This window comes from Solanum pennellii, chromosome 5, assembly GCF_001406875.1.
Source record: "Solanum pennellii chromosome 5, SPENNV200".
NCBI classification, from domain to species: domain Eukaryota; kingdom Viridiplantae; phylum Streptophyta; class Magnoliopsida; order Solanales; family Solanaceae; genus Solanum; species Solanum pennellii.
The window spans coordinates 38,127,521-38,153,697 of record NC_028641.1 but is presented as its reverse complement, the minus strand read 5'-3'; the positions used below and the strand labels follow the sequence as shown (position 1 = coordinate 38,153,697).

Sequence of the window (26,177 nt, the reverse complement as noted above, 5' to 3'; positions counted from 1 at the left end):
CATATATATATATATATATATATATATATATATATATATATATATATATATATATATATATTAATTTTTGAAGATAATCACATGTCAACTTAAAAAAAAGGTGACATGTCAAATTCTTACAAAAATATTCAAACTTTTAAAAAAAAATCACATGCATTTATAAAAAATTGTGTCAATTCACATGCTAATAGTGTCAAAGTCACATATTAAATTTTTATTTTGTTATAAATTGATTGAATTGTAATATACATGTAAATATTGTAATTTTTATTTTGCTATAAATTGACCGAATTGTAATTCACATGCAAATATTGTAATTTTTATTTTGTTATAAATTGATTGAATTGTAATTCACATGCAAATAGTGTAATATTTGTTTTATTATAAATTGATTGAATACAATTCACGTGCAAATAGTGTCAACTCAGAATGTTACACTTGTACTTTGTTATAAATTGATTGAATTCTCAAATTGAATTGTAGTTTTTCAATTTTTCTACATTCTTAAAAGTCTTTCTATATTTTCAATTTTCTAAAGTTTTTAAAAGCTTTTTCTTTATAAGGTGAGTTTGAATTTATTTTATTTTTAATTTATTTAATTAATTTTATACTTTTATATGATACTGTGGATAAGTTCAATCTTTTTATACTTATATTAATGTTAATATTTCTTTTAATTTTTTGTGTATAGATATGCATCCGTCAAATGTATACATATATCCTGATCCAGTAGAGCATGATGTATTAAAAACTCAAGTTCATCATCGTTCCGTAGGAATTTGGAATGGTAGCATAAAAGAAGAGAGGTCTTGCTTATATACGCGTCGTGGTGATATTGAATTTTGGCAACTTATAATATATCATCCATTACATTCTCGCATCCGTTTGAAAATTGTAGATTTAAAGAAATTCTTGATGTAGGATGTGTGTCGTATGATTTTTCGGATTAATTTCTGCTTTAATTGAAAGGTGGCGTTCAGAAACACATATTTTTCACATGCGAACTGGCGAGGCTACCATATCTTTACAAGATGTTGAAATTTTATTCGGAATGGTAGTAGATGGTAGTCCTAGAATTTTAAATGAAGCTGATTCTTTAGGGATTATAGGTAGACAAGAAATGATATTTGAATTAACAGGATGGTTACCCGATACTAGTTGTTTTTCTGGTGTTAGTAGATTGTTAACATATAAATTGATTGATTATATTGAAGGTTTGGATGGTATTAATGATCACTCAACTGAGTATGAAGTGCAACAAAAATTTAGATTATATTTATTATGGTTATGTGGTGGATCAATATTTTCGGATAAATCTAATAATAAGATTAATTTGGACATTTTGATTGACATGGCAAATTTAGATTTAATGTCAACTCAAGCATGGGGAGCAGCCGCAATTTGTATAATTGTTTATGTTGTGCATCAATGAAAAAATCAAATGAAGTTTGTGAATTTCTCTCTTTAGTGCAGGTATACATATTTTTTAATTAAATATTTTTTATATATTAGTAATATGCACTTTAAAATTTGAGTGCATTATCAGTATGGTGAATTTATTTTTTGTAGATTTGGGCATGGGAAAGAATTATTTCCTTGCAACCATTGTCAAAGCCTCTAAGGACCAATCAACTTTAGGCTTCAATTGCACTTGCACGTAAATGGATGCGAAGTAGAAATCATCAAAATGAGGCACGAACTGTAATCGGTGTGATTAGGGATGTACTAGATAATCTAACTGATGAACAGGTATTTAATATTATTAGTATTTTAAACTATTCATATTTTATTTCATTTTAAATAAAAATATGTTTGGTAGATCTTTAAATGAGACAGTTATGTTTCACCACCCAAGAAAATTATGTGAATAAAATGACATATTCATAGATTCTTGTTAGGTCCTTAAAAGTAAAATATTTTATGACACAATGGTACAACAAAATTGTTTTGTAAGATTGTTCATTTTCACATACATATTTTTTTTATTTTTCTGCCAATGTTGTTTTTATAATTATCTTACTTAATTATTTTTTTATAGTTTATTTGGCAACCTTATTCGGAGGATGTTATTAATGGATTGCCTGAGTGGTGTCGGTGGGGACAACCTGTCTGGATGGCACATGTGTCACTTATTTATGGAATTTATCATGAGTGGCACATGGTTGATCGTGTTGTGAGACAGCTCGGTTATTTATAACATATTTCTAGACCGTGTACTCAATTTTCCAAATATCATTTTAAGCGTGATAAACAATCCAAAATAAAACAAGAAGATATAAATGCATTTAACTACACACGATATTTATGGTAACAACGTAGCAATCGTATATTTTGACCTCCATTTGTAAGTGATCAAATAGATTACTTTGGTTGGTACATGAGGCATACCCCCATGTTCATGGGAAATCCACAACATGTTGTACAAAAAGGGTATCAACACATGGCAGGAAGACATGAGGCATTAGTATGTATATTATGTATATTTTAAATTATTATGTCAATCTTTAATAATTTTTTTGTTATTAATATTTGTTTATTCATTATAGACTAGGGGTCATGAAATGCAGTATCGTCGAGCTCGGATTATTGAAAATGATGAAAATCAATTTAATGAAATGAGATGATATGTAGAGGAAGTCGCTCGTATTTCAATGGAGTCAATGAATGTGGCCTTCCAGGGTACGCGATTGAGCTTTGATCCTGATTACAATCCTCCCACTCAATACGATGAACCACCACCAGTACAAATATCTCACCGATCACGACAACAACACCGAGCGAGGGTGCACGTCGAAGTAGAAAGAGCGCTGGTGAAACAGTTGATTTTTCTGCAGGGCCCTCTAACACTAATGTGGCGACTCTCGAGCCTTATTATTCCACGTTCGATTTTTCTACAGGGCTCTTTAACACTTACGTTAATTTTTCTAGTCAGCAATCAATTGGTTTTGTAACTCCATAGGTTTCAATATCTGGTTTTGCGCAATTTAGTGGATCTCATTATGGTATTCAACATGGTATGCGTGAATTTCATATGCATAATTCTCCATTTGGTGGAAGATTCAATTTTTCGAATGTAAGTATACTAATTTTCATAGAATTTTTTTAACTTTTTATAATTTTTTTTAATTTTATTGCATGTTTATTTGATTATATTATATTGTATTGTATTATAGGTAACTATGTCCGATGATTCAAGATTTAATGCTGGGGCTTCACAAAATTTAGTTCTTAATAGACAAAATCCACCTCGAAGAATATCTAGGCTACACAAATCAACTAGATGTGGAACAGGCAGTCACTATCAAAATGAGGAAGATTTTGAAAATGAAGATGAAAATGAAGATGTAGAAGATTCGAATTCAGAAGAATAATTTTTATGCATCTATTCTAAAAGGCTGAAGATTCAAATTTTGAAATGTGTAAATTTTGGTGTTTCGTGCAAGTTTGAACAAAGTAATGAGATTCTTACGCAATGAGATTCTTAAGCAGTGAAAGTTTGCAGGATTTATATTTTCTTTATGTCATAGGTCAAATCAATACCTTTTATGTTAGGTCAACTCATTACTTTTTCATAGAGTACAAATCAATAATATAATAATAATATAAAGATATTATACTTACAATATTTAAAACGCAGCAAGACAAATTAAATTCCTGTCAACAAATAAATATAAAAGATATATCATAATATTAATAACAAGACAATAAAAATACATTACCTTACAAATATAGATAAAATATTTAAAATCGAGTAGGACATCGTGTCTTTGTGTGACCTGTCTCATTACAAACACTATATTTTCTAGTCATGCGAGCCGGAGCTATATCCATATCATTCTTAAGTCGACTTCTTACTTGCGTACCACTTGTCCGCAAATATTCAGTATTTGCAATTAAATTAAAAGGAGCTGGTGGCCAATACATTTCATAACCCACTGGATTAAATTTCTCATTGTATGTTCGTTTGTAATATTTTGTAATGTGAATTTACTTACATAAGATTTTGGCTCGATTCCGTGAAGTCCACAAATTTGATGGCATGCGAACAAGGCATATGATAATTTCTCCATTTTCCACAAGAACATTTCTCACCTTTTGCAGTAACCTTGTGGACATTTCCACCTTTACTATCATGAGCAAAAGTAAGAATTTAAAAAACTCCATCACCTATGTTGTAAGTCATCATATCTGTGTTCCCTTGAGCTCTTTGATAATAATCATTAAAAATTTATCCATCGCAAGAGGCCATGACATATTACTTTGAAGTAATGCAATTGTAAGATTGTTTTTTTCGACAAAATGATCAACGAGAGATTTGAACGTCATTCGAACCATGACAGTCACAGAAAGTCCCCGAGCTTTTTTCAATAAACCATTATATGACTCAGACATATTTGTCGTCATGGCACCCCATCTACGACCACCATCCTTATACATTGTCCAGTTTTCCAAAGGAAATTTATTTAACCATTCATATGCTGCAGGAGACAATGTTTTGATTTGTTGCATCCGTTGCACAAACTTTTTCTCCTGATGCTCAGTAGCAGCCAACCACATTAGTTTTTCGAGTTCACTATTTATAAATTTTTTATTAAAATTTACTTTTAAGTGTCGAACACAAAATCTATGATATGTGTTGGATGGACTCAACCAATCATAAGATTGAACGCACTGCAAGATTCCTTGATGACGGTCAGAAATAAGGCCAATTCCTTGTCGTTCACAAACTACATGTGTCCATAATAACTTGAGAAACCATGACCAAGACTCAAAACTCTCACGTGCAACTAAAGCATATGCAAGTGAAAAACTATTTCCATTCGCATCAATTCCAACCGCAATTAACAGTTTGATATCATACAAACCATAAAGATGTGTGCCGTCGATAGAAATGACCGGCCTGCAACTTTTGAAACCATCAATGCTCTGTTTAAAAGCCCAAAAAAGAAATTTAAAAATTTGCTCACCTTGCATTGTTGTAGAATAATGCTCCCACTCAATAATAGTGCCTAGATTGAATAATTGTAGTGCAACCATGTATCGAGGTAATGTCTTAAATTAACTTTCAAAATTGCCATAAACCATTCGAAATGCTTTTCTTCGACCTTTTTATGCTTTTCCATAACTAGGAGTATAGTGATGCTTTCCTTTGATAATTTCACGGATCGTCTTAATAATTTTGTCTGGATTTTGCATAACATATGGTACTAATGAAGTGGCAATCATGTTATCATTCAAATTGAAATGATCCTCTTTATAGTTATCTGTAAGACAAGTATCGGTTCAACCATTTTTCCTGTCTTCCACATACCGCTTGAAATCTCTCTAAACCGAATCATCCAATCACACCTTTATTCATGACGCTTGCAAATAACTTTCCAACTTTTACTCTTGGATTGATCACAAAGAAATTCTTTTTTAATAGCAAGACTATATGCTCTTACTACAGATTTCATTTGCATCTTATTCATAAATAAACATACCTAGTTGCACATACAAATTAAATTAATCAACATGTTAAATAAATAAGTAAATAATAAACAACTACAAAATATTTAGTTTTCAACAATCGAACCAGACTCGCTATGTTTAGAATTGTTTGAATTCCAAATTGCCGTTCGAATGGAACCGTCATATCTCGTGTAGATAAAATCTATAGCATTTTCTTCAGTGTGATCTAAGTATGGAATCGCTGTAGAATGATATTTAATACTTTGATCTTCAACGGATGCATTAGGTGCATTAGGTGCATAATCCACATTATCATTATTATCGTCATACATATCATCACTGTCTGTTAATTCATGCTCGGAAGGTTCATCTTTGTGCAACTCACCAACTCGTTTATCACCTAGAACATTATTATTTACAATTTGTGTACAATAATTCACTGCATTTTGAATTTGATCATACCTATAAAAATAATAATATAAATATTTACATATAAGAAAAATAATTTTAAGAAATAAGAAAACATTACTTCATTTACCTATCAATTGAATCCTGAGAAAAAATTCAAATGATTGAAATTTTGGCTAGACTCTCCCATAATGGCACACTTCAGTTGAAATAATGATCGTCTTGAAGTAATGATCATGAGTACATATATGTATATATACAGATATATATATATATATATATATATATATGTATATATATATATATGTATATATATATATATATGTATATATATATATATATGTATATATATGTATGTATATATGTGTATATATATATATATGTGTATATATATATACATATATATATGTATATATATATACACATATATATATGTATATATATATATATATAGATATATATATATCAATTTCACTAGATATATGTTATTTTTCACCCCATCATATATCAAAACATATTACATGACAAAAAAAAAAACAGCGATTTTAAATTTTTTAAAAATTGATGCCTAGGCAGCGATTTCAATTTTTTGTGAATTTTTTTTTTCAAAATCGTTGCCTAGGCAACGATTTAATTTTTTTTAAAAAAAAAATTGTGAAAAATCGCTACCTAGGTAGTGATTTCCATATTTAAAAAAAAACTTTTTTTAGAAAATCGCTGCCTAGGCAGCGATTTAAATTTTTTTTTAAAAAAAAAGTTATCTGAAAATTGCTGCCTAGGCAGCGATTTCCATATTTTAAAAAAAATTATAAAAAAATTGAAAATCGCTGCCTAGGCAGCGATTTTTAAAAAAAATGAATTAAAAAAAAAATTACAAAAAATTGAAAATTGCTACCTAGATAGCGATTACAATTTTTTTTTAAAAAAAAATCACATTTTGCAAAATAGCTGCAGTGGCAGCGATTTTGCTTTTCCCGGTGGAGTAAATCGCTGTTGTTTCAGCAATTTTGCCGTTTTGATTGATATAAAATTTTATATACCGTTTTAATATTTTTATTAATATTTTATACTCTTTAGGCTCCGGATTCGCAATATGTCCATTTACTATATTGTAAATGATATTATCGATGTGTGGATAAAAACTTAGATGTGCCCCACTTTAACTAATCTAGTTTGACATTTCTTTTTCTATGTGTTTCTGATTTGTTAATTCATCATTTGTTATTGTATGTCATAATATGAAAAATAGATCTCAAAGTAGAAACCAACATATAGGAACAAATAAGAAAAAAAGAAAAAAAAGTCATGAAAAATCACGAGATTTGAATGAGATTCCAATTTTAATGAAGGCAACGATGGACTGAGTTACTGATATCTATATTGATGATATCATGACAGATATCTTGTAAAGTAATAAAAGTGTAACCAAGTCATCCAGTATATGAGCATTTAAAAAGGATAAATTAAAAAAAAATTGAAAATTGGGGAAGGCACAAACAATAGGTCATGACCATTATATTCGTACTACTTGCTAGGATTCTACACCTCTAAATTCTAATGTTTTCCACTTTGCAACTACCATTTTAAGGACCTAGATTAGACAGGTAGAAAAGTTACTAGTAAAGTACGAAATAGAAAATATAATAAATAATGAAAAATAGTCACACACCTTCCACTTGATGAGAACATAGTAGATAGTAGTTGATGATAAGTAATTGTTACCCCACATTTCAAGCAACATAAGACAAACTTATACCAACAAAAGGTGTAACAAGAATAGTATAGTACATTATACATAATGAGTAGGCATATATAGTAGGCTAAATCAACAGAAACAACAATACATTATGCTAACATATATTATAACACAAGCAATATCTCTTCTTACCTTAATCATAATTTTCATTATTGATCTCGTAGCATACTCTCAGACCTTAAATATTAATCTCACATAAATACAACTTATCCAGAAGTTAATACAATAGTACTCCTATTACATACATACAATATTCATACATTATATTACTTCAACTATCAAAGGTATATAACTTCATATATTTTTTGTATATCACACATACTTTATTTACCTTTTATATTTTCGACTACGAATTGTTTTAGCCACTTTTTTTTTACTTTATTATTACTTAGTTTCCTATCTTTTTAGCAAGTAAGTGATTTAACTCTTTAAAGTTACAATTTGTTTAATTATGCTACATGTCTATAGTTTTGTTTGCTATGAGTATAATCGTTTGTATATTTACCTTTCAGTATACAAACATGGTAAGTATGTATAAATTTTGTATTTATACATTTAAGAATTATTCAAAACTCCATTTGTGTATTTCACTTGCAAATATACAAACATGATAATTTATTATGAATTTTTCATAACTTATACAAACCAAATGTATCAACAAATTCTATACAAATAACTGGATAAACATATACAAAATTTTAATTTGCACAGTCAGAAATCAAATTATACAAATTCTAGATGTATAAAATTAGAAACAAAATAGGAAAATTTAAGAAACTGTAGCGACTAATAAAAATATCTAAAAGTGTAAAAAAGGAGCATAATATAACATATATGTATGTCATTTCACATAAATTTTCATAATAAGTATTGCAAAAATTATTAATTAGATTAGCACATGACTTATTTGTCGCTTATCCTCATCTCAACACTCTCTGTCATTTTCTTTTTAAATTGTTTTAGTCCTTTCTTTTCAAGATGTAATTAAAAATTGGAGAAATCACATACGTTAATAAACATCTACTAGTTGATTATTAAACATAGTTATAATTTATTTTAATTACCATTTACAACTACTATTTCATTATCATTAGGATTTCTATTTATAAGCTAGCCTCCCACATTCTATTTGTATCAAACCAAAACTCTTCCATCTGCCATTCTTTGATTTTTCTTCTAATTTCACTTAACCATATTCATTTTTGAAGTTTCAAAATTCTTTTTTCTTCCTCCAACTCGTGTTTTCCCAATTTCATTATAATTCTGAATTTAGCGACTGAAAAATTTAAAACATCAATTCAAGAACAATACTTTTCAATCTGTTAGAGATCTTGTATCGTTACTTATTTTTCAAGACTAATCATCTTGGCTCCCTCATCTCTTCCATTACTATATATAGGACTTCAATTTATAGTTGCAAAAAGATAAAATTTTGTTTTGTACAAAATACAAGACTCAGCTAACACATAATCAAGAAGATATAACTTGTAAGTTTCAGTATTCTAGTTAGAAAAAAATATGAAGTGGTGATAAAAGGATATTTGAGTATTTTAAAAAAATTAGTTTTGAGAACGTATGTTGCAGTTGCATATTAACCTCTATTATTATATAAAATCTTCATAGGTTTAATCTCATGTTGAAATATTATTTGTGAATACGATAAATATTGTATCAATTAATGTGTTTATACGAACTCTACCTTGTAATTATTACCTCTTCATATGCTATAACGTTCTTTGCATTTGAAGAGGTAATTATTGCAATTTGCAAGTGTTCTTAATTTTTTAATTAAGAAAAAAAAATTAAAACCTAGATCATTGATAATGAGGAAATGATTACTCAGAAATGATCTTTATGATAATTATTGTAATATTCGCAGTGGTATATAGAAAGTTACTGTTACATTTTTTGGAAGTTTAACCATATGTTATTTGAATGATGCTTAATCTATTTTTGTTTAATGTTTAGTATATATATATATATATATATCAATTTCACTAGATATATGTTATTTTTCACCCCCATCATACATCAGAACATATTACATGACATATTGTCCTATTTAAATATTTTTTAAATTATTCTATCTAGTTAAGGAAAGTTACCCGAAAATATGAGGGTATTTTTTTTAATCTTTTCCTTACCTAATGAGATTAATTTATTTTTAGTATGGTTTTAGGGGTCTAAAATGATTTGATTTAGTTAACTTACGCTAAAGGAGTTCAAGAAGAGAAAAGAAGAGACACGAGGGAAAATTCTATGCGTTCATCGGAATTTCTTGCGGATCAAAGGTTGTTTCACCAAGGGTTTGATCCCTAAGAAGTATGAGAGTTCTCATAGTGTTCGCTTTGTTCTCCCACACACCAATCATTCTCTTTTAATGCAATTTCGTTGTCAAAGTTTAAGGAGTCGAGTTCTTGATATGTTTTTCCTAAAATTTCATTCATAATCTTGATTGTTGGGGTTTTCATGAATTTTTGAGATAAGTATAAGTGATTTGAGGATTGTTTTGAGCAGATTATTGTGTACTTAGGTTGGGTATTCGAATCTAAATGAATTTAGAAGATACCATTCGATTCCACGTGAATTAGGGTCAGAAAATGAGAAAGAAAATTTGTCGGAAAAATCTGGGCAGAGGTTGCCAACCAGTGTGCCAAAAAAAAGTAATTATGTAGTTTAGGGGCTGAAGCCCTGTGCCAGGGTCGCCTGCCCCCACTCCTTCTCTGTCATTTGGCATTTCTGAGTTATTTCAAACTGTACCTTAACTCCCTATTGATTCTAACTACTCTAAACCATAACTAAACATTGAGAGATATTCACAACATGAATCATAATCCTTGAATCTATAGCTCAAATTCAAGGTAGAGCTAAGAGTAAAGTCTTGAGAGTTCTTTCGAGTCTTTTTGAAAAGTCTTTACAATCTTTTAAAACTTGTTTTAAGACTTGAGCATTTAGTTTTGAGGAAGAGTAGAGTTGATATAATTTATTTTTTTTTAAAAAATATGAACTAAGTATTCCCAAGAGTAAATGTTTTTACATTTAAGAAGAGAGGAAATACTGATTTTCAAAAGAGTTCATGAGTTGTTTTGAGTATTATCTCTTTTTAGAGAAATCTTTTGAATAGTAATCTCAAAATTGAGGATGAGAAAATGTTTTCCTTAGAACATATGGGCTAATTATATTTTGAGAGTAGTATTGAGCACTCCATAAACCATGTAGCCGGCGTGGACAAAAAGGATCATACTTTTTAGATGATTCCTTATTACTTTTTAAGCCTTAGACTAATGAATCCACTTAGTTGAGGAATTCTATACCTCGACAAGGTATAGGAAAGTTTTGGCAATATGGGCGAGACACTGCATCATCACATAGCTCATAGTGATGGTTAGTGATGGTTTTCTTGCAACGCGAAGCAATGCGGGGCTCACAAAATGCAACCAAATCTCACTTTTGAGTTAATGAAATCCTCCTCAATATCACCTGAATTCTCTGTAAAAAAAAAATTAGCGATGAGTGAGATGCGAACTCAGTGAGTAATAATACTTAACCACAACGATTTTAATAAGGGACAAATCAGAAAATATGCTAGTGTAATAGTAATAATGATGAAATAATGCTCTTTCAGAAAAAATAACAATATTCAATATTATATTCCTCACATAAGAATAATCAGTGTAAATGCATAATAGCAAACTCAGTAAAAGAACATTTTCATATCAAATCTTATAGATGTAAACACAGAAAAACACTTTCACATCAAAGTTTATATTTCGGAGGTTTCCAAGGATGAATTATGTAATCAGAGTGACCTTCTATTAAGAAGTAACCAATAACAGTGAACTCCTCATAAAGGAGTTAAATATTCATATCAGTAGATCCCTACTCGAGGGGATATCAGTAACAATATACTAGTTTCACCTTCCCACTAGCAAGGACTTTATCAGAAATCAGTAACTACAAGGTGCACCATGTCTATTGATCCCGCCGTTAGCTACAGAATTCATCTAGGTCTACTCCCACTTATAATTTAATTTTAAATAGTAGAAGAATTTAAAAATCAATCGGAGCATTTAAATCTTATCAAATCATATCATTTCAAAGTTCAACAATCACCTGTCAAAATACTATTTCTCAAATAAGTGTAAAACCCTTCTAATAATAGTAATCATATCTTGTGAAAATGAGATCATCTTAAATAATCTTTTCAGTATCATATCCAGTAAAAGACTGGTCCCACATGTAAGTTCAAAGCATTCAGTAACACATTTACTTTATAAACCATGTGAAAATCATGCAAGTTATAAAACATCAATTGTGGTGACATTACTACTCACAGTACTTTTGTTGAAACACCAAGCTCTTCACTCGAATGGTCTATATGAATTCCTTTGGTCAAACTATATGTTGTGCGGAATTCGAGATAATACGAGAAAATATAAACGCGAAAAACAAAGACAACATATTTACGTGGTTCACCAATAAATTGGCTACGTCCACGGGAAAGAGGGGGAGCAGTTTTATTATGGAGAGGCAAGAACAGAATTACAGAATAGGGTTTGACATAGCGTCTATATATAGTGCTAAGCTACGCCCTAACCCCCGTCCTTTCCGTTTGTAACGGGTCCGATTCAAGGCATTCAACACTATAGACACATTCATAATAATTTCGTGTTAACTCCTTCGTTTAGGTAACTCATACTAAATTAACAAAAACATAGCCCTAGAGATTCCATGATTGATTCGAAATCTGCCCAATCATTTAATTAGTGTTTTAGTCACACAAAATAGTCTCTTCTCGGTCAATTCTCATAGTAAAAAGATCAACCTAACCTTATTGCCCATTTACTTTTATTGCATATAAGCCTAATACGAAAGTTTTCTATTTAAATTATTGACTATGTTCACTTAGTTCATAAGAATGAAATAAATTTCCTCTATTTCTTCTAAACCCATGTTTCTCAACATCCCAATTCTCAAACTTATAGTCATGGAAGATACGAATTCAACCTTAAAACTAAGTTAAGAAACTTACCTTGTTATCCTCCTTCTTCCACTTCCCTCTTTTAGTTTGAGAACTGAGATTTTCAATTTTTAATTTATTCTTATCCTTGCTCACTGTAGATCCAGAAGAGTCCTATATTTTTTTTATCCCTAAAGTTACAGAAAATCTGTTACTTTTGTTAGGGCTTTCAGCCTCTTTTTTTTTTTTAAAAAAATTCTGATCTCTTTTTTTTTTTAATTAGAGCTAAATAACATATATGCCTTTATTTTAATATAGGGTATTACAGTTTTAGTAGAAAGATTAATCGCCTATAACGCCCATAATATTCGTCATTAAAAGTATATTTTTGAGACAAGAATAATCGCCGCTAATACTCCAAATAGTCGCCACTTAAAGAACTGTTTTAGTGGATCAAATGAATGCCCGTTCTTTTCTGGCATAGGAAGATATATTTCTAACAATGATCAGGATAGACTTAAAATTGTTTAGTTCGGATTTTTATGGTAAAAAAGAAGATATGATTTCTCATTATATAGTAGTCGTCACTAAAAGGAAGTTTTGGTGGCAAAACTAGTCGTTGTAACATATAATAGTCGCCACTGATAGTTTGCTTTAGTGGAAATTATAATCGCAGCTAATACTATTAATAGTCTCCATTAAAAGAATGTTTTAGTGGTAAATATGATCACCGCTAATACTAATTGTAGTCGCCATTAAAAGAATGTTTTAGTGGCAAGCATGATCGACGCTAATACTCATATAGTTGCCATTAAGAGATTTGAAAATAAGTGGCTGCTAATACGTATAATAGTTGCGACTAAAGAATGTTTAGTGGCAAAACCAGTATCTACTAAACAGGTAATTGTCGCCACTAAAAGAATGGTTTAGTGGCAAAATTAGTTGTTGCTAATACATACAATAATCACATAGCTTAGAGGCAAAATTCGCCGCTGCTAATACCTGTAATAATCACCATTAAAAGAATGTTTAGCTGCAAAATTAGTGGCTGCTGCAATCATCTGTATTTATATCTGGTGCCTGTAAGTTTTCGAATTAGTTGGATGTTTGATTATGTGCACTCCTCTAAGAATATGATGATTCGCATAAGTTCACATCTCATACATCAAAAACCCAACTTAAAGATCTATTATCGGTCATAAACCAGAACATACATTACCACGGTATAGTTATGAAAACCGACCTACTTGTCTGGCTTGAATCTTTCGGAAGTCTTAGGCAGATAAGAACCGAATATGAGGCACAAATTGTGCCATAACAGGGGAACAATATATGGACATATAAGAAAGTATATTATGGGCAATCTATGACTATGATCAAGGGCGGACCTAGAGTATGAACTCTCCCAGCAAAAAATTACATTGTATATCTAAGGTATTTTAAAGAATTTTTATGTTTATATATTGATTTTGAACCTCGTGAATATAAAATTAGAGGTTCACTTAATGATTTAGGAGTTCAAACCACTATTTTCTTTTTTTGAAACCCCTTAATGAAAATCTTGGATCCGCCACTGGCTATGATATAGCAATGAAGAAAGATTATATCTAAGATATTACACAAGAAAGTAGAATTCAGTTGACTATATGAATTCTCAGTGATAATGATGACTTATGAATACATGGAATACACTATCACTTAAATTTAATTGTTTCCAATAACAAAAGTAATTTCCTTCAGAACATAACTAAATATGAGAAACATTAGCCATCCAAGAGGGGGATTGCACTTGGAAGTTGGATGGTAAACATTATCAATTCAATTTTAAAATTATACATTCGAATTACGCGAGTAAAAAAAGTGGGAGCTTCTAAGAAAAATACTTTGTGTAACAATATATATGGCATGTGAACCTAAAAATTACTAAAGCATATATGCTGAACCAAATCTGGATTCTGAAACTGTCTCCCATGGTTTGAACTAACTATTTGGAGAACGACATTGTCGTCCACGCAAAGCCTCAAAAAACACCATCTGTGTACTAGACTAATAAGTGTTATCATAAGAGAACTCTGAAATCTGTCACAGGCAATTATCGTCCAAATGACCACCAAAGTTGGTGTCCCTCAAATGTTATTTAAGTAAGGGAGAATATAATAACCCAAAATAAAGAAAATTTTGTCATTTAGCCTACAATAAAGAAAGGGCTATAAGTAGGTCGAAGTTGTGCAATTTATGAAATTAACACAAAGCAATGTAGCTTTGAAAAGAGGGAGACGGGGTGAAGAAGAGGAAGAGAAACCAAGCTTTGAGAAGAGTTTTTAGGCAGCCCTTGCCTAAGCCTTAGTGGGGACGCAGAGTTACGTGGTACTTGTGTTGATGGGAGGTAGCAGGTATCCAATGGCTGACATGAACACAAGCACCACCCACCACCGTCATATATAAAAAAAGAAAAAAAGAGGTTTTAGGTAGCCATGTTTGCAAATGAAATTTGAAATCTGTTGAGTTCTATTAGATTTATTCACTGTGTATGATATGATACATTACTTACTTGCATGAAACCAGTTTTGATGAATTGGTTTTCAGATTGAGCATTAACAGGATAGCTTACAATTATTTTGCTTAGTTGCGATTCATCACCAGATATGTAATTTTCGAGTAGTTATAGCCATGAAGTACTGCTCTACTGTGAGTAAGGCATCATGGGTTCAACTCAACGAGTATCAATGTGCAAAAGGTTACAGCATTGGCATATTCTTAGTGGTTGATGCACCATGTGTGCACAATTTCAGCTATGAAATAAGCAACTGGTACCTCATGCAAATGGAGAACAAGAATGGACCTTACACAATCTACACAAAAGATCTTAAAATGATGAATTGCAAGCTTCAAGTTTCCAATAACATGACGGCAAACAAGTTTGACAAAAGGGGTTAGCCCATAAAAAGAGAGAAATAAGGTAGAGGTAAGTTGTTATGCTATTTTAATCATAAAAACAAGTAGTTACATAATACATTACCAAGTCTAAAATGAAACGTGAGTGAAATATCTTTATATAAAGTTGGACATAACAGAATCTGATCGCCATGGACTATATAAAGGAAGAAGAGTAACTTGGTATATATTTAATGAAGTCTAAAATGAAACGCGAGTGAAATATCTTTATATAAAGTTGGACATAATTAATATCTATGTTTGATTTGAGAACTTTTTGGATTTCATTTCATTTGTTATAATCCTCTTCGTATTTAAAAATTGATTCTTTGACTGATATACATAAAGATCCTTATAACCTTTATAACGTAAATGTCGTAGTTATGTTGGTTCACTAGAAAATTAAAGGAAAAAGAGTTCTATACAATGATGATGCATAATCATTAACACAAAAATCAATTAAGAGTTGTTACCAATTATAAAGAAAATGGAAGAGTTGGAGCTCAGGTTCAATAAATGGTTCATTTGCCAGTTTAAACACACTCACAATTTGAAATGCTTAATTTTTTTTATTCGTGCATTGCACTGGTACGTATGCTACTTATCTTAATATTAACAACATAGAAGAAAAACATAAACCATCTAATTCCAAAAACCATCAATTTCATCAAATATTCATAATACAAAATAGAAATCAGCTTATTAAGATTTCTCTATCAAGAATTCAGAAGCATCCATAAAATAGTAAATGTTTTATATCATAAGCACAAAAGCAAAACATCATATCCTGGAGGAAATAAGATAAAACAACTACTCTAAAATATCCGAGTCTTCGGATAGACATTTGTAACTTGAAAGTCGTCCCCCATGATAGTCTTGAGCGAGTAAGAATGTATGTAATCGCTGTAATGACCTTACTATAAAAATAAACCACCCTGAAACTCTTCATTTTTGGGTTATACAAAGCTAGCTTTGTGACACTTTGAATTAAGATTTCTCCATCTTTCTCCATCTTTCCACATATATATCGGTTCAAAATTGAAGTGAACCATACCACGCGGAATAGAATCCACCAAAATGATATCTTTAGTCCAAGATTCAGAAACCCCATACTTTTTCATCCACCAAATATCAATACAATGTGTTGTAATAATCAGTCAAACATAAATAATTCCCCAACTCTACTATCTTCAAGTTCCAGGCTGGATTTACCAGTCCTGGTGGAGCTGGCAATGACTTGACCTTTTCTGTTTCAACATCGAAGGAGTAAATGATGTCATTTTTTTGGCTATCCAACCAATAAGAGCACCATTGATATTAACCTTGCCAAACCTATAGCATACAGGACTTGAGATTTTACCCACATTTCTTCATTTCTCACCAACTCCAAGAGTATAAACCTCCAATTCTGATACGTTAGTAAGCTCTCTAACCACTAAATACCTTGTACTTTCCAGATGCTTCGCTAAAGCAAAATCCATAAGTAACACAACAATCACTAATCTCCCATTCAGGAAATTTAACTTCAAAATATTTAGCCAAAAGATGATTACTAATGTAAACAGAATGTTTCACAATATTCGTCGAACCATTCACGATACAAGTGAATCCATTACACAAACCGACTAAACACACTTACCCTAGAGGGTAGTGAAACTTAGGGGTCAATTGAATGGGTTTGTTACAATGGTGAGCATAAGAAGTATACTCTACTTTGATTTCTAGAAGCGAAGGATTGCCCACACCATCGATAAGATAAATGCAGGGGAATTTAAGGGATCTTGTTTGATACACTTACACAAATAAAGGTTCGTAAGATAAAACATTGTACCAAAGTTTACGCACAGTCTTACATCGAAAAATGGGCTTAATTGACAATCTTGAAAGAATGTCGATCAAAATTACCAAAGGAAGAATCCATATCCTCATCCTTGGGACATGAGAGATTCTGCTTCTTTTGCAAGATGAGCTTTTGACGTCCATGGCTTTCACTTCCTTTGAACAAAATGGCTTGCTAGTTTTGAGGGGTTTGGTCGGTTGAGCTTTCATATATATAGTGGGCTTCAAGATTTTTATTTCAAGTCAAAATGACTGTAGACCTTGACTAGTTACAGATGGATGATTTATAGAAAAATATTTAAGGAAAAAAAATTATATGTTGCTTTCCGTCATTATTCTTTTCTATGACTTCTCAAAGTCAAAAATAATAACAATAAGTGACTTCTTTTAATATCTACCTTATTTAGCCATTTGAATAGGTTGTCATCAATATTTTACCTTTTTAGTTGAAGTTAGTATTTTACCTGATGAAGTTAATTTCTTACCATAGAAATTTTTAGATACCTTCTCTTACCTTATTAAGTAAGGAGATTGATACTATATTTTATAGAAGTGAAATATTGATAAGGAGTTGCAGAAATGTCTCGAAAAAAACAACTTTTCCTAAAAGAGTAAAGTGTGTTGCATGGATTTAGTTTAAATATCATGTTTATTTTTACCATTACTCATATTAAGTGTACATCATGTTTAAATTCATCATTAGGCAATGATGAAACATCTCAATTTATGTTGACGACCGATTTGGTTTGATTATGTCCGTACTTCAATATTTTTCTTCTCATTTTGTCTTTACGTTTTTTTCATTTGGTCTACTTATTATTTAACAATCTTATTTTATTTTTTACCCTATCGTATTATAGAAGTTTTACATTGTATCCTACTTTTATTGTAGGTTTATCATTAAAGTTGTTGATGTGTGATATTATAAAATGAATAAAAGAAATGCAGCTTTGTTGACTTTACAATGCAATCAACTAGCAATGTTAAAATGGACATCAATATACACACCAGAACTCAATAGCATCCACAAAATAGTAAAATTTTATATCAGAAGAACTAAATCAAAACATCATATATATTGCGGAGGAAATAAGATAAAACAAATACTCTAAAGTATTTTAGTCTTTGGATAAACATTTGTGACTTGAAAGTTGTCCCCCATGATACTCTTGAATGAGTAAAAGCTTGGGATGTATCTAGTCGTTGCACTGACATCACCATAAACTTTAAGTCAGATGAACCTCTTCGACTCGGGTCTGTATGAAGCTAGGCTTCTGTAACTCTGAATCAAGATTTCTCTTTCTTTCCAAATTAATATTGGGTTTAAATAACACTTCTAAAAATTCCACGGAATAGAATTTGCCAAAATGTTTTCTTTACAAGGCCGTCTTAACCCCTAGGCTAATAAAGTCATCGCTTGGGGCCCCATATTTTTGGGTCCCCCATTTTTAAAAAACAATTACTTATGTATGTTATTGTTTTTTTTAAAAAATTATATGTAACTATGAGTGCTTAGATTAATACTAAGGAAATAGGATATGCGATTAATATAAATTTGAATTTCGTAAAAAATAACTTGATGAAAATATGAATAATGAAATAAAAAAGTCCCTCCAAGAATCTTTTGGAGTTGCTCACTTTATATATGTAGAGAAGACCAAACTAGTTTTTCATTTCAAAATAGATTTGAACCAATTGAAACATATGGAAATGTTTTTGACTTCATATTTACTGGTAAAATATTGAGATTTCTAGATGATGAGTTAAAAATATTGCGTTAACTTTGAACTTTCTTTAACACTTCATAGTTATTTTGATATTGATGATTTAGATTTATTTGTTGAATTAAAAGTGTTAAAAGAATAAAACAAGAATACAATGATCTAATGAAACTACTTGATCAAATAAAAAGATTTGATTCTTTTTCAAATACGCATAGTGCGTATAGAATAATGTTAACCATTCTTGTAACCGTTGCCTCACCTGAAGAAGTTTTTTCGAACTTGAAATTTGATTGAATCTTCTTAAAGATCAACAATGTCTCAGCTCTCAAGAGAGATTGAATGAATTATCTATATTATCATTTGAAAAGGAATTATTAAATCAAATTTATTATAAAACAATACTTAATGACTTCACATATGGAATATCTAGAAAAGTATATTTAAATAAAAGTATGTTTTAGTGGAGCAAATGAATGCACATTGTTTTCTGGCATACAAAGATATATTTCTAACAATGATCACTCGAGATGAAAATTGTTTAGTTCGGATTTTTAGGGTAAAAGAGAAGAAAGGATTCCTCATTATATAGTAGTCGTCACGAAAATGATGTTCTTGTGGCAAAACTAGTCGTTGTAACATATAATAGTCACCACTAATAATCGCTGATAATACTAATAATAGTCACCATTAAAAGAATGTTTAAGTGAAAGATTTGGAAAAATGTGTGGCTGCTAATACGCATAATAGTTGCGACTAAAGAATATTTAGTGGCAAAACTAGTCACTGCTAAACAGGTAATTGTCACCACTAAAAGAATGATTTAGTGTCAAAATTAGTTGTTGCTAATACATACAGTAGTCGCATAGCTTAGAGGAAAAATTCGCCGCTGCTATTACCTGTAATAATCTCCTTTAAAAGAATGTTTTAGCTGCAAAATTAGTGGCTGTTGCAATCAACTGTATTTATGTATGGTGCCTATAAGTTTTTGAAATTATCTGGATGTTTGATTATGTGCACTTCTCTAAGAATATGATTATTCTGATAAGTTCATATCTCATACATCACAAAACTGTAACACTCTGAAAGTCTATGATCTTAACTAGAGTCTCACATGTTTATCTAAGGTTAATAACACTTCCATAAGGCCTAAAATAATGTTAATAAACCATTTAGGAAGTTTTGGAGTCAAGACATCAAGAAACGTCCATAACGTCCGGAAGCTAGTCTAATTTAACTAGTGAAACGTCTTTAGGATTCGGGAAGGTTTAGAGGTGTTGTATGAGGTCTAAAACTTGGAAAATGACTTTAAATAGGTAAAACCTAGTATATAGAGTGAAAACTTTCAGGTACGACCCCCCAAGGGTCACCCTAGTGGTCCACGAAAGGACCCCAAACTTGGCTTGACATGCTGCCAAGGGAGCAACCAAATTACACATAGAAGAAACAAGTCCGCGTCGCGGACTTGGATGGACCTTGTTCAAATTTTAAGTCTAGGTTGCGGACTCCACTGTCTCGAATAATAATTAAGAAAATCATAGGGAGCAGCTCCGCGTCGCAGACTTGTTTCCGACGAAAATCTGAAATTTGGAATTCAAGTTTGACTTCATTAAAGGGTCAACTTAAGTGAGGGGTATTATGGGTATTTCATGGGAGGTCTATATATTGATTTTAAATCAATTTTCGTCACATTTTAATCACTAAAATCGAATTCCAAAAATCAAAACCCCAAAGCTCTCACCTCTCTCTACTTTTCTCTCTCTATTCAACCTCAATTGAAGAAAGAATAATGCTCGAAGAAGAAGACCAATTTATCTAGGATTTAACTTGAATTAAGTGGATTAATCTTAATTGAGGTATGGGTTATTCACTCTTGGGATCCCCTTCCCCACGAGGTCCTCTCAAAATTGATTTCTAAAACACCCAATTCCAAGGGTTTTTGTATTCTAATGGGTTTTCTTTTAAACTTCATAGTGATGGTTGATTATGATTAATTGTGATTGATTATGAGTAATATAGTGTAGATTGTTGGTTAATTAATGTTAATTGATGGAATTTCATGTAGATCATGTCCTTTCCACAAATTCCCCAAATCTTGGATCTTGCTTATGAATTGATGGGAATTGAAGTATGTAGTGATTGTTAGACTTGTTTTATCTATTCTAATTCATTAATGGACCGCCTAGGGTAATGTATGTTGGGATTGGAACTAGTTATTGAAGAATTCATAATGAACACTATTCCCCTTAACCCTAGGTTATGAATTGAAATTAATTGGGATAGTGATGATGTAATTGACTTCATTATTGTGTTAATTACTATTGTGTGATGATATTATACCCATTATTAGGTTGAATTGTATGGTTGATGGTAAAACCTTGATGATGTCTTGTGAAGGATATTGGGGTAAGTCTTCTGATCTATATCCTTTACTTCAATTATGATTACTTGTGTTTAGTGATGAAGTTGTATTGAAGTATACCTTATGATAAGATTGCTTAGGGTTGGTATGTTGTTGAATTAGAATGTCTTGAATTATGACTTGTGAGTTTTTGTCTACGATGTAATGATATAACGATGGTGATGACATACCTATGTGCCTTATCATAATGTGATTATGTGAATGTACTAACCTCAGATGTGTGAATTGTAACGAAAGGACAATACTCATACAATTCCTATTGAGCTATGATGATGATTATATAAGGGATAGACCCTATGATCTAAATTAAGCTATGATGATTATTAAAGGCTTAATGACATTTCAAAAGGGATTCTAGTTTAGCACCCAGTGAACTTGTAGGTGAGGGGTGGCGCCTTCCCAAGGAGGGAAGATAGGATTCACCGTGGTCCTGACGGGGTGGATAGCCTCATAGTCCAAAACGGGCATAAAATGATGTATCCATGACAGACCTCAAGCTCCATAAACTATGTTGCCACCATATGAATACTAGCTAGTGGATCCACCTAGATACTATGTTCATGCTTGGTACTACTTTGGCCGGTAGACCACCTTCCATCGATGTAAGGTTTTACAACACCGGATTCCACACTTAGATCTTGTGGTCTATGTTGGTTAATGATATACCGTGGTTTCACGTTATTATTAATACTTTTTCCTTAAGTTTAGTGTGTCCAAAAGCCTTTTTGTGCTAATTTTTATATAAGTTTCTCCTTATTTGCAGGAAATCTGTCCAAAGATGAATGCGGAGGTTTTTGAGCGAAGAAATGCAGAAGAGACCACCTACGGAGCTTGTGACGGTCCGTGATGCTTGTGACGGTCCGTAGGTGGCAGCGTAGTGTAGCTGCTGAATGAAGATGGGGAAGTCTGACCAAGTGTGGGGTTAAGGAAAACGTGATGGACCGTCGTAGCCATGACGGTCCGTCCTGCAGGTTCGTCATGAAGATCAGAGAAGTAGCCCCAGTACCCATATTCCAAGAGTTCAAGTGTTTTGGAACGGAGACCCTCGACGGACCGTTGTGCTCGTAACGATCCGTCATACCTGCCGTCGAGGGTAATGAAGAGAGCAGCAGAAGAAATTTCATCAAGTATGGGACGACGGAGTCCATGACGGTCCGTCGTGACCACGATGATCCGTCGCGATGTCCGTCGATCCAGCCGCGTTTTGACAGATTTCCAGCAAATAGAGTCCTTGTTTAATTAGGTTTTTATTTTCTATAAATAGTTCAAAAAACCTCGTTTTTGAGGTTAGACTCTGGATTATTTGGTTAGGCCCTTGATTATTGTTAGATTCTTGATTATTTTGAGATTCTTTGAATTGATTGTTGGTGATTTTTGTTGATTAATCAAGCGAACTTTCGGATTTTACTCTTTCTCATTGAAGTAAGTACATGAATTCTTATATCATATATTTGAATATTGTGATTATGACTATGGGTAACTAAACTCCATAACTAGGGTTGTGGGAACCATAGGCAAATAATGAGGTAAAACCTAACTAAAATAACAATTCTAGAATAGTGTCTTGCATGTATTGATAATTCTTTCGCTTAGAAGTCTTTTTAACGGATGGCCAACGTTAGAACTCGCCTTAATGCTACTTGCCGGACCAAGGAGGTAGATAATAGGAAAAGAATTATCAACATAGATTTAGTGTATACTATCTAATAGGCTAGTATTGATTGGTACGAGGTAATAACTTAGTCAAATATCGAATACGATGCTTAATATGAGGTAAAGATAAGGGTTAGGATAGCAACACACGTAGCCGGACCAAGGTGCGGAGTGAGATTTTCTAGATGCCGGACCAAGGATTTAGAAATACATAACTTATCACTTTGCATGCAAGATACTAGGAAAGAATTGTTATAGTTAGAATTATCAAGTTAGGAACCTGTGGGGAACACTTAAACCCTAGTTACTTTTATTAATTGATTAAACTCCAATATTTGAATCTGTTAGTTGTTTACTTTAATTTAGTTAGTTATTTTCATTAATTTAGAAATAAACCCCCCCCCCTTTACTGTCTTTTGTTTTCTAGGAAAATAATTGACTAAATAATAGTAATAATAAAATAAAGTTAAGTCTGAACTATTTTCCTCGTGGGAACGATCCCAACCTCACTAGTTGGGTTATTTACTTGACACGACCGCTTTACTTCTTATTTGAGAAGTAAGTTTGAGCGTATCAAATTTTGGCGCCGCTGCCGGGGAAAATAGCTTTTAGATTAACTTGAACTTATTACTATAGTTTAGTTGATATTTTCTTGATTTTACTTTGTTTTATTGTTTTTGATTTCTTTTCAGAACTATCCTCCTTGTATGCCAAATACACGGAGAGGAAGAGAACCGTTGTTTCCCTACGATCACAAGTTAGAGCGTACACTGCGCAATATGAATCGTAATTTGGGAATAAATGATGAGGATCCGAACCAGAACATCCCAGCTCCGGTTGATGTTCATGGTCAGATGTTACCCGATGCTCCGGGTGAACATCAACAGAGGGGACAGAATCCCGCTCCACGGCCCCAAGCATACTACAGAGGCTATGATGACATAGCAGATTCGGATGGGCCACTGGTTTTGCCTCCTCTACCCACAGGCCACACATTTGTGGTAACTAGTAGTCTGATGCAAATGCTCACTGCCAGAGGTTTGTTTTCAGGGCTACCTTCTGAGGATCCACATGCCCATATAGCTAAGGTAAGGGCAGTGTGTAAAAGTTGTGTGGGGAGGCCTGATTTGGATCTAGATGTAATAGGGCTCAGAGTGTTTCCTCTCTCACTGACGGGAGAGGCTGCTATTTGGTTCACTGAGCTCCCATACAACTCCATCTTTACTTGGAATCAACTAAGGGATGTCTTCTTAGCACGCTACTATCCGGTCTCCAAGAAACTAAACCACAAAGACAGAGTGAATAACTTTGTGGCACTACCAGGAGAGTCAGTTAGTAGTTCTTGGGATAGATTCACCTCGTTCTTGAGAAGTGTCCCAAATCACCGTATAGATGATGAGTCACTGAAGGAATACTTCTATCGGGGACAGGATGATAACAATAAAGCGGTGTTGGACACTATAGCAGGTGGATCTTATGGGGAGTGTCCTTATGCTGAGATTGCTGAAAAATTAGAGAAAATCTCCCGGAATAATAAAGCTTGGAGTACTAGGAAGTCAGATACCGGGAGAAACACCTTCGCAGTGCAGTCCACTCACAACCCAGCCACAGATGAGATTCGTGAAGAAATGGCTCAGATGAGAACTGAGCTTGGGTTGGTACTAAAACATATCACTGGGGGTACAGAAAAGATAAATGCAGTTAACTACTTGCCTAAAGCACCACCTCCTAATGATGAACGCTATTATGCGGAGGACTCCTATGCAGTAAATGAGCAGACGGGGGGTTTTCGACCGAGCCCCCAAGGCTCAAATCAGGATAATTGGCGCCAAGGTCAAGGGAACCAAGGTCGGATCTATGGTAACTATAACCGTGAGGGTCATTATGTCCGATATGGAAACTACAACCACGACAACAACTTCAACATGGGTAACTACGGTAACAGAAATGATAGGAATGGGCCTTATGTCCCTCCTCAAAATCGTGAAGTTACTCCTAGGGATGGTGGAGATAGTATGGCGCGAGTTGAGGATATGTTGCATAAAATGATGAGGAGGTTCAATGCTAGTGATGAGCACATTAAAGAGTTGAGGTGTGATTTAGCAGGTATTTGGCAAAAAGTCGATACACATGCAATATCGATTAAGCAAATCGAGTTGCAAATGGCCCGATTATCTGCGACTGTGAACACACGGCAACCGGGCACTCTTCCTAGCAACACTGTCCAAAATCCGAAAAATGATGCACACTGTATGGCAATCACTACTCGTGGGGGTAAGCAAACCATTGACCCACCTATGCCGTATAATGAGGAAAAGGTGAGAAAGGATGATGATAAGGTGGTAAAGGGTAGTGGTGAAGCAGAAGAGAGCGCGGGAAAAGATGCAGAAGTCCCTATGAAGGTAATTCCCATGCCTAGACCACCACCACCCTTCCCTCAGAGATTAGTGAAAAAGACCGAGGATGGTAAATATCGGCGTTTTATAACAATGCTGAAGCAGCTTTCTATCAATGTCCCTTTGGTAGAAGCTCTTGAACAAATGCCCGGTTATGCCAAGTTTATGAAATATCTGGTTACAAAGAAAAGATCAGTCACTTTCGAGGATGATGATAGACTGCAGCATTGTAGTGCTATTGCTACAAGATCTCTCGTACAAAAGAAAGAAGATCCGGGTGCGTTCACTATTCCTTGTACAGTCGGGTCATTACATTTTGCGAAAGCATTATGTGATCTGGGGGCAAGCATAAATCTCATGCCCCTCTCGATTTACAAGAAGTTGGGTTTGGGTGACCCAAAACCCACTGCGATGCGGCTACTGATGGCTGATCGAACAGTGAAAAGGCCTATAGGGATACTCCATGATGTGCTAGTAAAAGTGGAGTCATTCATATTTCCGGCAGATTTTGTTATTCTTGATTGTGAAGTCGATTTTGAAGTGCCTATTATTCTTGGGAGGCCATTCCTTGCTACAGGTAGAGCCTTAGTTGATATGGAAAAGGGGCAGATAAAATTTCGGTTGAACAATAAAGAAG

At 32.7% G+C, this 26,177-nt stretch overlaps 2 pseudogenes; both read left to right on the top strand.

Moving 5' to 3' along the window:
• Window positions 1–997: 997 nt before the first annotated feature.
• LOC114073908 lies at window positions 998–1,826 on the top strand (annotated as a pseudogene).
• Window positions 1,827–2,561: 735 nt separating this feature from the next.
• LOC107020127 lies at window positions 2,562–3,371 on the top strand (annotated as a pseudogene).
• Window positions 3,372–26,177: the final 22,806 nt, after the last annotated feature.